We start from the raw sequence: 12500 nt of genomic DNA, 5'->3' as shown, positions 1-12500 counted from the left end.
CCTGAGTGACGTCAACTTCGTTCCATCTATAAACGGGCATAGAAAGTAAATAATTGAAGTGTTGATTTTGCCGTTGTTTTTTGTTGTGAGAATGATCATATTAGAACAACTGGTCTAGCCTAGAAAAGTGAGTGGAGTAAGGCACGTATGTTGATAATTACAAGAAATGAAGTAAGTAGAAGACAATAGAGAATAACAATTTCGCGGCGGTGATTGGGGCTCGAACTCCAGTGCTGGATAACTCACACAGTAATAGAGCCACGCTCTCCCCGACCAGGCAGAATTGTCGTACCCGTAAGGTTCAAGCGTAGCCATCGTAAAGTTATAGCCTGACACTGTCCAAAAAATGACGTCAAAATGCCAATCTTTTGCAGCAAAGGAAAACAAATCGTGAGTTGTATTCAATAGTTCAACCAACGAAATAACTTGGTTCCATGAGCTCTACTAACGACAACTCACTAGACGCTACACAAACTTAAAAAATGACGTCAAACTGCCAGTCCGAGTGGGTTCTAGCGTCAGGCTATATGTTAAAGATGGCTACGGTTCAAGCCCCCATCCCCGCTCGAAATGTTTATTCTTTATTGTCTTCTGGCTCTTTTCTACTCACGTCATTTCTGGTCTAACCTACAACCATTCACTTCTGAACAGAACTCAAACACTACTTTATCCCGCTATGAAAAATATAAAAAAGAAAAGAAAGGAAAGGAAAGGAAGAAAGAAAATCTGGTAACTCCTGACTAATGTCCCCTTTCGATGTTCACTCCATTATCCTATCGCTCATCCTTACGGAATCATAAGTGAGTTATGTCCCCTTTTGACAGAGAGTGTCATCAAGGATGAATTACCGTTCTTTGGTCTTGCCCCTGGAACGACGCTTTTGGGAAAGAGGTGAAGGGGAAGAAAAGCATTATGGGTATAAGAATTTTATCCTTCTCTTATTATAGCTTCTATTGATAATGACAAAAATATGTTTCAATGTAGTTAAAGTATAAAGAGGCAATGTAGCTCATTGACATGAGCGAGACAATGCGACGTTTCGGCCTTTGGCCTTCGTCAAGCGACAAATAAAACCGGCAGAAAATAACGAGAGGGAGGAGGGGGGGGGGGGAAATCTAAAGTAACATTTAGATATTGAAATCAAATTATGAAGGTAGAAAGATGTGTGTAGGGGCGGCTGAGGGGAGGGGCCGGGGCGAACTGGTGAAGAGAAAGAGGTGTGTATTTGTGTGTGTGTGTGTGTGTGTGTGTGCGAGAGAGAGAGAGAGGGGGGGGGGGAAAGAGAAAGAAAGAAAGAAAGAGAGAGTGAGTGAGATAGAGAGAGAGAGAGAGACAGAGAGAGATAGATAGAGAGAGAGAGAGAGAGAGAGAGAGAGAGAGAGAGAGAGAGAGGTAATCTAAAACATGGAAAAACTACAACCATAAACTCTTTAATGTAGTTTTTCCATTGTTTATGGAGGGTACATTTTGACCCCTCATATTACAGAGAAGGGGGGGGGGGCACAGAGGTTTTGAAAAGTGACTATCTTTCCATTTATGGAGGGTGGTCCCCCCCCTGACATCACTCAAGGTGGAGGGAGGGTAATAACAGTCAAAGAATTTTCGAAAAGTAGACATAATATGTGTTTTTTTCTCCATTGTACTCTTCAATCTGTTATAATGTCATGGTGAACCAGACCTTTAAAATTGAATTCATATTCTCAAGTATGAAGTATGAATTCGATTATCTAACGACCATTATTACAATGTGGCTTTTTAAGCTTTAAAAAAAGCCTCTTACTCGGCCATTCCCTTCTTTCATCTGCAATCTAATGCTTAAAAAAAACAACAACAAAAAAAAAACAAACAAAAAAACTTAGTCTGGGTGATTTGATTGCCAAAATTGAATTTAAAATCATAAAATTGATATTTGAATTACGTTTATATGCTTTATATATATAGTATATATATATATATATATATATATATATATATATTATATATATATATATATATATATATATGCATAAATATTACACACACACACACATCAAAGTGAAACGATATTGAATCAATGAAAGTATAATGCGAAAAATAGATAATTATTAAAATACAATAAATAAATATGAAGACGATACATGAATAAATAATGAAACTGATAAATAAAAGAAATAGCAAAATAATACAATGGAGTTGCCAACATTTAAAGAGCGAATGTGAGCTAAAAACAAACAAACAGACCAAAGTTTACCCATAAAACTGTATAGAGAGATTCGTAGTGCATCTGATAGTGATATCTATAAGGTCGCTGTCTTTGATGATAGGTCATCGCAGAGGATACAAGCATTGCCATTAATATTTCTTTGGCAAGGATAGAGCTATGAACACTCACTCATTTTGTCTAAAACCATACAAAGAAAATCTAAGTTCGAACCTTAATATCATCATTTGCAGGAGTTTGCAAGCTTACTATAGATAGTTCGAAGTTGACGTCACTCAGGTCTTGGTTATTGTTTTTTTTTTTCCATCCGAGTAATTGGATTCAATAGTCTGATGTCACGTCGCCCAGCAACGGCGGCCATCGTGGTTCTAAACAAATAAAATCGGTACCTTTATTCTTCATGCTGGCTAGAACTTTTCATATGTCTTGTGATCAGAATGTGTAAAAGTCAGAACATGATCAGATTTATAATGTTTTTTTTTCCCTCTGGATACACTTTTATGCCCGTCGGAGAAATATTTCATAAGGGCGTCCGCCATTGTTCCGATAGTTTAGAACCAATTACTAAGTTATCATACGCCATAAGAGGGAAGTGACGTCACGACTGTTGAAGCGTATTCTACATTAACTTTTCACGGCTCGATTCATTCAGACATAATACCGAATTGATTTGATGGATTACATTTATCTACAACCTCCTCCTCTTTCTCCACCTCCTCCTCCCCCTCCCCCTCCTCCTCCTCCTCCTCCTCTTTCCTCCTCCCCCTCCTCCTCCTCCTTCCTCCTCCCCCTCCTCCTCCTCCTCCCCCTCATCCAGCTGTTGTTTTTCCAAATTCCAGAAGACGAATCATGTTTATTATAGAAATAAATGGATTTTGAAGTGGCGTCACCGTAGACTGTGATTAAACATTGCCAAGGTCGTGTGGAAGGATTTTCTCTTTTATTTTAAGCCTTCCACTTTGAGTCGGATTTAAAAAAAAAAAGTATTATATAAAAAAAGTAGTCCTTTAGAGCATAAGTCGGCCCGCCAAGGGACTGGGCACAATAGACTCAAAAAGTATATGTACAGGATTTTCTCTTTTATTTTAAGCCTTCCATTTGAGTCGGATTTAAAAAAAAAAAGTATTATATAAAAAAAGTAGTCCTTTAGAGCATAAGTCCGCCCGCCAAGGGACTGGGCACAATAGACTCAAAAAGTATATGTACAGGATTTTCTCTTTTATTTTAAGCCTTCCACTTTGAGTCGGATTTTTAAAAAAAGTATTATATAAAAAAGTAGTCCTTTAGAGCATAAGTCGGCCCGCCAAGGGACTGGGCACAATAGACTCAAAAAGTATATGTACAGGATTTTCTCTTTTATTTTAAGCCTTCCACTTTGAGTCGAATTTTTAAAAAAAGTATTATATAAAAAAGTAGTCCTTTAGAGCATAAGTCGGCATCAGGACGGGACACAATATGTTTTTGTTTGTTTTTAAGGTTTTTACGGCGCTTGCAACACATTTAGGTTATATCAGCGCCAGTATAAAGGAAGAAAATGGGATAGTAAAAACTTTTAGAATTACAAGAGTAAGTAAGACAAAGGGGAACTGGGAACAAATAGGGATCAGATGTAGATTCCAAGAGCATACCACCAATGTACTTAGTCTGAGATCACCTATAAGTCTCATCCGGACACAAGCACAAAATCCAACAAAGAGGAATACACTCAAATGCTTACATTATACATAATACAAAAATAACAAATATAATAATACAAAACCCAAGAGAGATGATTTACAAGGAAAAAAATATCATCTCTCAAAACAATTACTATGCATTTGACTGTTTCCCTCCCAGCCAGGACTCCGGCCAGGGCCAGGACAAAACCAAGTAATCTCATTCCAAGACAAAGACAGAAAGCATGTTGGAAAACAGAGATAGGGGTATAGAAGACACAGTATATACCCCCCTGCCCACTATGGTAGGCCAGGAACCCCACCCAGACTAGACACAATAGACTCAAAAAGTATAATATGCATAGACACATGGAACTAACACAGCCATTGGTCTGCTCATGTAGTGATCGATCTCGGTCTCTTTGCTTGTGAAGCGAGTGCTCTATCAACTGAGCTATCAGGATCCCATAAAGTCTTATAATAGCTGGGGAAAAATAGAAAAAAAATAATGAGCTTTTATACAGCGCAATATCCACTAAATGTACTCAAAGCGCTTTACAAGGGGTCCCTGACCAACAGCAACACGTAACATGTAGAACGAAACATGACGCCTGTTTGGCGATATTACCATTTTTTCGGACAGAGACAACGGTGTTAACGGTCAGTTACTCATTTTACACCTGAGTACGGTGAGAGAATGTGAGTAAAGAGTCTTTTCCAAGGACTCAACTATGCGCCGAGCGAGGCTCGAACCCAGGATCTTCCGATCCGAAAGCGAGTGTCATACCACAAGACCACATAGCCACACATGAAACAAAATAATGCATAACATGCAACACATAGTTTTGTGTCTCGGTAAGATTGATTAATTCGTTAATTTGTCTTGTGGTATTACAATCGCCTTCGGACTTAAAGCTGTAAGGTTCGAGTCTGAGCGACGCACTAATAAGCCCTTGGAAAAGGCTTTTTATTCACATTCTCTCACAGTACTCAGGTGTAAAATGAGTACCTGATCGTTAACAGGGTTGTCTTTGTCAAAAAATTAATACATTCTGTAATATCGCCTAATTGTGACCATCCGCCTCGAAACGGTATTAAGTCGGATTCTTCAATTTTGGGTTTTTGGTACCCAATCATAGCTTATTTTATGCTTTAAAATTAATACCAAATTGAAAAAATTTTGATTATTCATTGCCGAGATATGACAGTTTGATGTAGGGAGAGTGTATAAACCAAGTTCTGAGAAAATCGACTTTGAAGTGAGGCACCGTTTTCACGCACAGTCAAATCAATGGGCAAAGATAACTCCTTAGATACGGCATTGAAAATTTGACGAGAATAGTAAAATTTAAAGAGACGCCAATTTTCAATTTGATTCACATGACTTTAAGACACCAATCGGAGGAATTTCAATGCAGAAAGAGGAATTTCGGGACACAAAAAAGGGAATTGGGATGGTATTTGGTATTGTGTTTAAATATTGTATAGATCTAAATAGATAACTGATTAGAACTAGAATATGATATATAAACATATTGCCAATAAATACAATCTCAAAGTTTCCTTATTTCAAATGAAGTAAAGCACCTAATGGTAGTGATTGTAGTAATGGTGGTAGTGAGGAAGATGTGGTGTTGGTGGTTATAGTAGTAGTAGTAGTAGTAGTAGTAGTAGTAGTAGTAGTAGTAGTAGTAGTAGTAGTAGTAGTAGTAGTAATAGTGGTAGTAGCAGAGTAGTAGTAGTAGTAGTAGTAGTAGTAGTAGTAGTAGTAGTAGTGGTAGTAGTAGTAGTAGTAGTAGTAGTAGTAGTAGTAGTAGTAGTAGTAGTAGTAGTAGTAGTAGTAGAGATGATGACGAGTGGTGATGATGTGGTGGTGGTGGTGGTAGTGGTTGTAGTTGTAGTAGTGGCAGTGGTTGTAGTAGTAATGATTATGTGGTGTGAGTGATAGTAGTAGTAGTAGTAGTAGTAGTAGTAGTAGTAGTAGTAGTAGTAGTAGTAGTAGTAGTAGTAGTAATAGTAGTGGTGGTGGTGGTGGTGATTGTAGTAATATTGATGATGTGGTGGTGGTTGAAGTAGTAGTGGTAGTGATGATGTGGTGGTGGTGGTGAATGTAGTAGTAGTGGTTGTGATGAAAATGTGGTGGTGGTGATTGTAGTGTGTGTGTGTGTGTGTGTGTGTGTGTGTTTGATAGGGAGAGTGCTAAAAGTGCATCTAGTGATAAGTTGAGCAACATGAACTTGAAAAACTAACGAGGCTAAAGTTTGAGGCGAAGGTATTTGTGATCAGCTATTATTTGCAAGTACGGGAAGGTGAACATGAAAATTAATCTAGTGAGCGCAATTATTAATTTTGTGTGTTTGTGTGCGTGTATGTGTGTGTTTGTGTGAAGATGGAGAGAGAGAGAGAGAGGTAGAGAAAGAAAGAGAGAGAGAGAGAGAGAGAGCGAGAGAGAGAGAGAGAGAGAGAGAGAGATTTGAGCAAAATTTGTTTGAAGGATGTTTACGGCTTGCAACACTGATTGCAGTAGTATTGGGGTGGTGGTGGTGGGGGGGGGGGTGGCGTTGTGTGGTTGTAATAGTAGTTGAAGGGATGGTAATGTGATGGTGGTGGTAGAGATGATGATGTAATGGTGGTTGTAGTTGTGGTGGCATGGATGGTGATGTGGTAGTAGTTGTAATAGTGGTGGTAGGGATGGTGATGTAGTTGTTGTAGCAGTAGTGGTGGGGACGGTGATATGGTGGTTGTTGTAGTAGTGGTGGTAGGGATGGTGATGTGGTTGTAGGAGTAGTAGTAATAGTAGTAGCAGTAGTAGTAGTAGTGGTAGTAGTAGTAGTAGTAGTAGTAGTAGTAGTAGTAGTAGTAGTAGTGATGGTTGTAGTAGTAGTGATGATGATGTGGTGGTGATGGTGGTTGTAGTTGAAGTAGTAGCAGTAGTGATGATGATGATGATGATGATGATGATGATGATGATGATGATGATGATGTGGTGGTGGTTGTAGTAGTAGTGGTAGTGATGATGATGAGGTGATGTTGGTTGTAGAAGTAGTGGTAGTGATGATGGTGGTTGTAGTAGTAGTGGTAGTGATGGTGGTGGTTGTAGTAGTAGTGGTAGTGACGATTATGTGGTGGTGACGGTTGTTGCTGTATTGGTAATGATGATGATGATGTGGTAGTGATGGTTGTGGTAATAGTGATGATGATGTGGTGGTGATGGTGGTTATGGTAATTTTAATGACCAACAGGCCCATGTGATGAGCGTTGACCAATCAGAATCATTCATTTGTAAGGTTGTCAAGGAAAAACCTAGATTTGTTTACAGTTTTTAAAGTTCATTATTGGTTGAACCATGAAATTGTGTAAACAGTCCTGGTTTCTCTGAGATAGATAAAGACACGCCCTTTGTCGTGGTATCTTACATGGTATTGGTGGCGAAAAAGACTAATATTACTAAGTCGTGGAAAGGATGGCTCTCTGAGAGAAATTCAACTCTCGTTTTGAAAGTGTCACTGATAGTTGCATTTTTAAACTTAAAATTTATAAAACTTATCGCAAATATTTATGTTGAATTATTGTGTTTTTGTGTAGAAAAATGATTGTAGTTTCTGGAACAACAAAAAACTGAAATTTGATAATTTTGACCATTTCCATTTTAAAACCGGGGGGGGGGGGGGGGGGGGGGGGTTAGGGGAGATTGGTGAGTATTCAATGTACTCAAATACATACCATCAATAGCCAAGAAATAGTAGAATTGGGTAAAGTTTATATGTCTAATTTTGTAGAATTTTTTCATATGTCATATTTTCAAAGCGCGGAAAACCAAGATTTCATATAATATTATTTATCATTTTAAGTTTAAAGTAGTCTTTTTTTCATTTTCTAAGTCACTCCGACATGACTCAAAAAAATATTGAGCTTTATATAGCGCAATATCCACTAAATATGCTCAAAGCGCTTTACAGGGGGTCCCTGGTCAACAGCAACATGTAACATGTAGGACGGGGCATCCGCCTGTTAGGCGGTATTACAATTTTTCGGACAAAGACACCGCTGTTAACGGCCATGTACTCATTTTACACCTGAGTCGGGAGAGAGAATGTGAGTAAAGGGCCTTTTCAAAGGACTCAACTGTGCGCCGAGCGCGAGGCTCAAACCCAGGACCTTCCGATCCGTAAGCGAGTGGCTTACCACTAGACCACGTAGCCGCACAATACTCCGCATTGAGACGCTGGGTCAAATTAATGAATTCTCAAGTGTTAGTATATTTTATTTTCTATTTCTAAACAAGTTTTAACAGGTGATGGCGTATTTGTTTACAAACTAATCTTAAAGTTAACGTTTAAATTAATAAACAAAAGCAGGATACAACTTTTAAAAATCAGGTTGTTCCCCGCTTCTAAATGTATGGCACTCGCTTTCGGAATTGGAAGGTCCTGGGTTCGAGCCTTGCATGCTCGGCGCATAGTTGAGTCGTTGGAAAAGATCACCATCATCATCATCATCACCACCACCAGCACCATCATCATCATCACCACCACCACCATCATCATCATCATCATCATCATCATCATCATCATCATCACCACCACCACCACCACCACCATCATCAACATCATAATTACTCAATTTCACACATCTGATTAAAAGTGCACCAATTATTGATCCCTGTCCCATTACCTTTCCCTACCTAGTCCATCAAATTATTATTATTATTATTCCCTATGTTTGTTCTTTTCATTAACCAAAATTACCTCCCCTCACCTCGCCGCCATTGTTAAGCCTTACAAGAAGGCCAGAGTGAATAATAACATCTTACAAATCTCTCATCATTATATATATATATATATATATATATATATATATATATATATATAAGGGTTATTATAGAGGTTGGGCCCAAATATGATTAAAGTGTGAAAAAAACTAATGAAAAACATATGGATTATGACACTGTAGAGTTTTGAATGATTTCTTTTCATGTGTTTTTCTTACTGTTTTGTCTGGAGGCGAAGTGGCCGCGTGGTCAATGCATTGCACTGTGTTCCGGAAGGTCCCGGGTTCAAGCCCCGCTTCAGGTACCTTCGGATTTTTTTCCTTGGGCAAGATTACCAGCTGTTTTCAGAATATTCACTGAAACATCTCACGGATTCAATACAAAAATAGATTCCTCTATCTTCACTCAAACAGAAATAATATTGCTCAACTAAATAAGCTCCACAACGTAGTTTCAGTTTTTATAGCTATGGCGAAAACTTTTCTTTAAATTCTATGATATACAAAAAAAAAGAATAGAATGGTAAAATTGTTGATTTGTATTATCGTAACGAATGTGACGATTTTTATTATGGGTTGTAAGGATAGGGTTAATGGTCTGCAAACTGGGGTATAGAAGTTTGTTGAGCTATCTTTGGCGATTTTGTTTCATGCAATCACATTAATTGAAAAATCTCACGCGTCCTCCCTTTTTATAGTAAACTACTCGATGGAGAGAGAAAGAGAGAAAGAGAGAGAGAGAGAGAGAGAGAGAGAGAGAGAGAAATAGACATACAGTCGCATTCTCTCTCTCACACACACACACACACACACATATATATATATATAGATAGAATGCGCTTGGCCAAGGAGTTCACAACATTGCCATCAGGAAGTATAACGGACCAACACACAAACTATGTGTAACCATGAACTTTTATAGTCTGGTTAATACAGTTTAGTGAGAACAACTCACAAACGCGGATGGCAAAAACAATAACAAAGGCCTGAGTGACGTCATCTGCATACTATATATATATATATATATATATATTATATATATATAAACACTAACACACACACACACTTAAGCATAGAATGTTTTTCAGATCGTTTTCTTGTATTAATTTTCTAAGACGCATGAAAAGAGACTATATATATATATATATATATATATATATATATATATATATATATATATATATATATTATATAACACATCGGTTCTATGGTTGATTGGACCTGGTGCCGAAAACCCAAATTATGTGTCAGATGAACAAAATAGCAGTGTGAAATCTTGATCTTTATTTTTCCCACTTTCAAATAATACACCCACCCATCCTCATCAATAAAAACATACAGTCTCCCTGGAATCTGGAATCAATAATAGAAATCGTATTTATCTTGAAACTAATAAAGATATCATTATGAAATTTGTTTCAGTTCATAAAGAAATCATTCAAGTTTTTATAATTGGGACAGCGTGGCTCAGCGGTATGGTCCTTCCTTCGTACCCGAAAGGTACCGAGTTCGACTTTCCGCCGCGCTGAGTGGCCTTGAGCAAGTCACCTAGCCTTAGCTCTCTTAGCGGCGCTGCGCTGCGGCTGACGCCTGGGCTATTTCAGTCTTCCCTTGGAATAGACCCTAAAGAAAAAAAATCACTTATGGGATGAATAAAGGGAATTATTTTATTATTTTATTTTTAAAAATTTATTATTGCCATGTTTATTGATGGTAGTTGAATGCGTCAAGAAAGAAATGCTCCAAAAAAAAAAAAAAAACTTGGTGAGAACTTGAGCGACGCATCATAGTACTGATGACACACAATGGTAAATTAAATATCTATGTTTGTATTTTTTAAAAATCGTTTGAAATGTGCGAAATCATTTTTTGGAGTTCTGGTTTACATTAGACTTGAATTATTTCTCTGTATTTTCGCTAACACCGTGTAGTGTTTAGCTGTGCTGTTATGCTGTCTGGTTCTCTGTAGACTATTTTCTTATCGTTTCCAAACTTCTAGTCTGTATAAAAATGAACCAAAATCGGGAATAAGTACGGCTAAAAACTGAAGTTCTTTGTAGCTGAACCTTTCCGAACTACCTTGAGATGATGAGCCATATATATATATTATATATATATATATATATATTATATATATATATATATATATATAGAATCGTGTTTGATACAAATATGGTACGAATAGTGTTAAATATTAAAATAATATATATATATATATATATATATATATATATATTATATAAGTATCAATCCACTATTAAGGTGACCACTGTGAAATGCACCAATTGGAGGACCAAGCATATGTCTTGTTCAAATTGATTAAACTGTTCAATCTTTGTTCAAATGAGTATAGTTTGATTCCCTACAATGATTTATGAACACAATTCTGATGCTTGATGATCACAATGGTATATAGAAAATTACTCGGTCCCCCTAATGTTTTACTAAGTGTTTCTGTAGCTTTAAGGAGACATTTGGTAAAAACATGTTTTTAGGGAGACCACATTAAAAAACCCTTTTAGGGAGCCCAGTATATGTTTATATATGTGTATACCTAAGAGTGCATTTTCAAGTGAGCTACCACCAAATTGTCTAAAATAAAGTAAGTCCTTAAGATTAAGAGCTTCATGGCCATAGTGTCGAAGCTTATCCCAGTGTGCGTAGAGTGAAGTGGCCGAGCAACGCATTTACTAACTCCTGGGAAGGTCCATCCCTCAGAAGGGGCGCTCAGGGAAATAACCTGGGACTCAAACACGGCAAAAAATATTCCCAGTTGCTCCGTGCGCCATTGTTTTTGCAGTCCCCGACCCCTTTAGAAACCTGACGACCCAGGTTAAGATCAGAGATAGAAGGGACCAGGCAGAGGAGTTTATTTGTTGTTGTTGTATACCACTGAATGGACTTGGTTTGTTTTGTTTTGTTTGTAAGGGTTTTACGGCGCTTGCAACACATTAAGGTCATATCAGCGCCAGTAAAAGGAAGAAAATGGGATAGTAAAAAGTTCTGGAACTACAATTAGAGCACCCAAGAAAAAGTAAGGCAAAGGGGATTTGTTTCAAATAGGAAACAGTAGATTCCAAGAGCCCACTATCAAAGTACTTAGTTTGAGATCACCTAAACGTCTCATTCAGACACAAGCACAGGTCCCAACAAAGAGGGATACACTCAAATGTTTACAAAGCATAAATAATATGTAAACAAAACAATAAAGAGCATAACAGACAGATGATTTACAAGGGAAAAATATAATCTCCCAAAACTCGAACTATACATTTGACTGTTTCCCTCCCAGCCAGGTCCTGGACAAAACCAAGTAATCCCATCCCATCCCGAGACAAAGACAGAAAACAAGTTGGAAAACAGACATAGGGGGATAGAAGATGCAACGAGTACGTCCCTGCCCATTATGGGAAGTCGGGAACCCCACCCAGTGAGTGAATGGAGTTGGATGGATAGGACAGCAGATCTGATGGACACAATGAACGGCTTCAATCAACATCTCATTCACTTTAACTTGCACAATGCTTGCTTTGGTTTCGTGGTAGACAGTTCGTCTGACGCCCGAGTTGCCAGGGTTCGAATCCATATTTGTGGCGATGCAGAGTCATTGTAAAAGTCTCATTTACAGTCTCACTTGTGTTAATTGGAGTACGTTACTGAATTGTAACAACGTTGTTCGTGTCCATATAAATCTACTACCAGCTGCACGTTGAGCTCATTGTGGGTTTTATGATACATCAAGCTCGTGTAAAATTACATTTACATTTGACCGAAAAATGATACATAACGATAGAAGTCTACAAATCATATTGCAGGTTTATTTCAGTTCCAAAAGCCATCACAAACATTCATCCACTGTATCACATAAGTCTTTG

The sequence above is a fragment of the Berghia stephanieae genome, chromosome 9, assembly GCF_034508935.2.
Source record: "Berghia stephanieae isolate SIO BIC M18660-M18661 chromosome 9, UCSD_Bste_1.3, whole genome shotgun sequence".
NCBI lineage: Eukaryota > Metazoa > Mollusca > Gastropoda > Nudibranchia > Aeolidiidae > Berghia > Berghia stephanieae.
Note: the sequence above shows the minus strand (reverse complement) of the source record.